The sequence below is a fragment of the Henckelia pumila genome, chromosome 1 (assembly GCF_033568475.1).
Source record: "Henckelia pumila isolate YLH828 chromosome 1, ASM3356847v2, whole genome shotgun sequence".
Classification (NCBI taxonomy): Eukaryota; Viridiplantae; Streptophyta; class Magnoliopsida; order Lamiales; family Gesneriaceae; genus Henckelia; species Henckelia pumila.
Window position 1 is genome coordinate 89,523,209 of NC_133120.1, and position 4,718 is coordinate 89,527,926.

The following is a 4,718-nucleotide window of genomic DNA, read 5'->3' on the forward strand; positions in this document are numbered from 1 at the left end:
AATCACGATTAGACTATTTCTAATATAAATCGATTCAATCATCGGTCCAATTATGAAAATATTGACTAGTAAAGCATTGTTGGAACGAAAAAAACATCACCAAATTACAATTTTTTTATTTTATTTTTTTGTATAACATATATTAAAAAAATAAAAAAATTTAAAAATAGTGTTGGTAGGGGTGTTCACTGTTTGGTTAACCGTTCGAACCGAGCCGAAACCAAAAATTCGATTCGAACCGAAAATTCGGCTCGGTTTTCGAATTTTTTGAAATTTCGGTTTTCGATTTGGTTCGATTTTTCATTACGGTTAACCGAACCGAACCCGTGAACCCCATTTTTTGTTTTTGTTTTTAAATTTTAAATTTGACTTGGTATTTATTTTATTTATATTTCATTTATATTTGAAACTTAAAAGTGAGAAACGTTGGCTCAAAAAAAAGAAAGTGAGAAACGTGTTTCTTTAACTCTTTATTCTTATTTCTTAAACCGAAATCGCGATTTCTCCCATCTCTCAAATCTCAAATCTCAAATCTTGAACCCCTCGCTTGAGTCGCTCCTGCAGATCTTCGACTTCGACTTCGACTTGTCTTGACCCCTTGAACCCGTTGCCGTCGCCGTCGCCGTCGCTCCTTTCTGCTGCCCGCACGCCTCCTCTTTTGGCTTCCCTACTCCCCTCTTCCTCTTGTCCATCGGAACACAATGAAAATAAATTTCGAAGGTATTTTGCAATTTTTTCATGGTTTATAGTTGATTGACTCAGTTTGTATACTTTTATTTTTGGGTTTTTGTGAGATGTAAATTTGAAATTTTGGGTTTTTGTGAATTGTGAGATTTAATATGGGAGTGGGACGGCAGTAGTATGCTTTGTGAATTTGTGAAATGTAATATGGGAGTGGGACGGCAGTGGTATGCTTTGTGAATTGTGAATCTTTGTTCAATTTTTGTTCTCAAATCTCAATTTGGTTTATGTACAAATATATTTTCCGAAGCAGTTAAATGTTAATCACATGTATTTGACTCAAATTAAAATCGATTGTTCACATTTTAAAAAATTAGTTCATCAACAGAAACTCAGAAATCTAAAAAAAAAAACGGTTAACGGAAAAAATCGAAATAAATTCGGTTAAAAACCGAACCGAACTGAACCAAACCGCTCCATTCGGTTAGGTTTTCGGTTCGGCGTTTCGGAGAACTGAAATTTTGGTTTAACCGAAAAACCGGTTCAGTTCGGGCGGTTTGAACCGAATGAACACCCCTAAGTGTTGGCTTCAAATTTTAAATCTTTTTTGTAATGGGCCTTCTTGTAGTGGCTTACACTTTAACGAAGAAAAGCCAAAAAAAACCCTTTCATTTCCATCGTTCTTGCTTCTCTCCCTCCCATGTTCTCCGACCCTAACTTTCGAAACTTAAAATGGAGAATCTGCATCAATGACGAGAAATCGATAATCTTGAAGAGGTAATTCTCCGTTTTCGTTTGTTTTAAGTTGTGATTTTTCGGTGGATTTAAACTTCTTTCTTTAATAACCATTCTAGTTTTCCAAAATATGTTATTATTGTGATTTATCGTTTTGTAGGTTGTGGCTCTAGGCGCCCGTCAATGGAAGCATTTAGTGGTTGATTTAGTTAAGTAATGTTTTTTTGTGATTACTGATTTGTGAGGAAAAAAAAGAAAGAAAAGCATTTTCCTGCCGTTTGTCAAACAAACTGCAAAAGGATTTTTAATTAGTTCGTTTTGTTCGGTTTTAATAGGGAAAATATATTGGTATCGTTGATTGGAGAAAAGTTCGGGCGGTTCGGTTTTGCTAATTTGGGTTCGGCCCTTTCATTTATAACACTAGGAATGTTGTGGGCTTTTGTAAACCAACATCTACAACTTGGAGAAGAAATTAGAAGAAAAAAGAAAGGCAAATCTTCCTTCCACTTACGTTTGTTTTCATGAAAATGGATTGCAGTTTAGTTGCCGGTTGAGTTTCTATCAAGAGATATATCTGTCACTCATTTGTGTTGGAAAAGCAATTCTTTAAAGTGGACAAAAGAAATAATTCAAAGAAGAAATGAATTCATCATTTCATGGAGCAAATACGACAGTGAAGGTGTATAGACATCTTCTAAAAGCAGTTGGGAAACATGTTGGGAAAGAAGAATGCAAGGCCCATTTCATTGATTTTATCAAGAATGAATTTAGGAAGAATATCAACTTTGAGGACTCAAGGAACTTGAAGATTGCCAGTGATTACACCTTCTATCTTAACAGTGTCCATCATCACAAGGTGATTATTTCTGACTTCTTCACCAATGATACTCCTGTTGTCTGTTTGCTTTATGTTCGTAGCAAATATACTAATATTTTGTGGTAACTGATTATAAGAAGAATAATTGATGCTATATATGATTTAAGAACAATTAAAATTTAGTATATAGTTTATGCATGAGGTATAGTATTGTTGTTGTATAATGTTTGATCAGCGTAATTACCTGTAACCGAATTATATTTTGTTTGTGACTAGGAATTTTTGAGCATTTGTGAGTACTTGATCTTTCTCATAGGTGTTTAAGGGCGCAAAGCTAGGGTGTTTGGGAGAACTTATAAGCTTTTAAAAACAGCTTATAAGTTGTTTTAGAGCTTATAAGCTCTTTAAGTTTGTTTGGCAAATTTTTTGTCAAACAACTTAAAAGCGGTCAAAATAAGCTGTTTTTAAAAAAGTAAGGGGGAGGGTACTTTTTTCAAAAAGATCTTATTTTGATATTTTACTTCACCATATTATACTTATATATTTTATTAAATTCTCACAACGCCCTCTGTCCATTTTTTATGCATAATTTATCAAATTTTTTTCTAAATTAAAATTAAAAATAGTTTTATTTTTTAAATATATGTTTAATATTTATAATAAATTTAAAAGTATTTTTAAATGTATGTTACTATTTAAATTATTTTTATAGTATGTTACTTTTTTTGGTAATTTCAACAATAAAAAGATCTTATAATACCAAACTAATCAACATCTTTAAGTTGTTTAAAATAAGTCCATCCAAACACTTTAACAACTTATTTTTAAAATAAGACTTGACTGCTTATAAGCTCCCAAAACAACTTATAAGCTCCCAGAGCTTATAAGCAGTTTTTAATAAGTTTAGTCAAACACCCTCGCAAGGCGCAAAGGGTCCTGGAGCCTGAGGCGCACGCCTTATCGAAGCAAGGCGCACCATTAATATTTCAGAAAACTATATTTATTTAATGCTATTATATGATAAAACACTATTATTGAAATAATTAAGCTAAACAAAATATATCATATCATAAAAAATATTTATCTACTGCTATTATTTTGTGAAAAGTGCATATTCTTTAAGAATGCAGTAAAAAAATATTTCATTCTTGGCATTTTTCTGCATTATTTGTAGTTTTCTAATCTAGAATACTAAGATTTAATATTTAGAATGTTGTGTGTAGTTAAGAAATCCTATTACTAGTAGATTTTTGTTTACTTTTATTTTTCTTTTTTACCATAATAATTGTAGGGATTTTCTCTACTAATTTGCAGTCAATCAAATTTAGATTCTAGTTTAAGGCAGATTGACAATTTAGATCCTAATTTATAGTTGTTATCTATCTATCTATAAATATAATTTTCAAATATTTTGGGAAATGGAAACTCAATTAAATGTTCTTTAAATTAAAAAAGGGAAAATATATAACTTTCTAGCCCATTTATTTTATTCTAGGGTTTGATAGACTTTCCTTTTATTATGTTAAAATTAAAAATATAAAAGAAATGTAAAAAACAGAAAACAAAAACTGAGGCGGGCTCGCCTTATTAAAATGCTGCGCCTGGGAATATCCCAAGCGCAGCTTAAGGCGAGAGGCGCTCGCCTTTTCAAGGCGCCGAGGGGTCGCCTGGTGGCGCTTAAGGCGAGAGGGGCTCGCCTTTAACAACTATGATCTTTCCTGTTGCCTTTTTTGAATTTGTGTGCCTCTATCTAATATTTGTAATTCCTTTGTAGCTTTGTTATATGACAAGTTAACCTCGAAAATATTTCGCTACATAAAAAACTAAACAGTTCTTTACTGAAATTTACTTTATGGGGCTTCTACAGATCATGCATTGGCTTGAAAGTTTGATAAATTATGATGCAGTTGTTAACTTCGTACTTGGATTTGATTTGACACCACATTAAGTATATCTTTGGTGGTTCATTTGTAGGCTAATTGGGGGGAAAATATATGCAACTTCTGAAATAATGTTTTGATTCAGTACACTATTAAAGTCAATAGTGAGACTAAACATAATGCTCCATGTTTGAGGCTACATTCATCTTTATTAATATTTGAATATAGAACAAATTATTGCTAATTTTTTGGTTTCTGGTTCGGTTTATTGATAGGATTTATTGTTGTCATACAACATTGCGGTGGATAGGACGGATGAGATGAAAAAAATATTAGGGAAATCTGCTGCAAGTGTGGGCCTCAAGCTTCCTGATGCCTATCAACCTTGACTGTTTTGTGAGTTGAAACTTTTTATACCAAGTTTTGGACGGTATATGTTTAAGCATGTCACCACTTTAAATTCTTATGTATAAGCATGTCGCTATGCTCAATTTTTATGCCTATCATCCTCAACTGTTGTCTGTTGTCTTTTGGTAAGTTAAAACCTTTTATGCCAAGTTTTGAACCATATTGTTTAAGAGAGTCGCTACTCAAATTTTTATGTT

The 4,718-nt window shown here is 32.3% G+C and overlaps 1 long non-coding RNA gene across 4 annotated transcripts; it reads left to right on the top strand.

Annotated features, from left to right (window-relative positions):
- Nucleotides 1-534: 534 nt before the first annotated feature.
- LOC140875445 (uncharacterized) lies at nt 535-4,508 on the top strand. Of its 4 annotated transcripts, none has more exons than XR_012148449.1 (4): nt 535-720; nt 1,310-1,458; nt 1,577-2,272; nt 4,389-4,508. It is a non-coding gene; the product is annotated as an uncharacterized lncRNA (long non-coding RNA). The 4 variants fall into 4 exon arrangements; XR_012148451.1 differs by lacking the exon at nt 535-720 and having other exon boundaries at nt 727-1,458; nt 1,577-1,624; nt 1,752-2,272; XR_012148450.1 differs by lacking the exon at nt 1,310-1,458.
- Nucleotides 4,509-4,718: the final 210 nt, after the last annotated feature.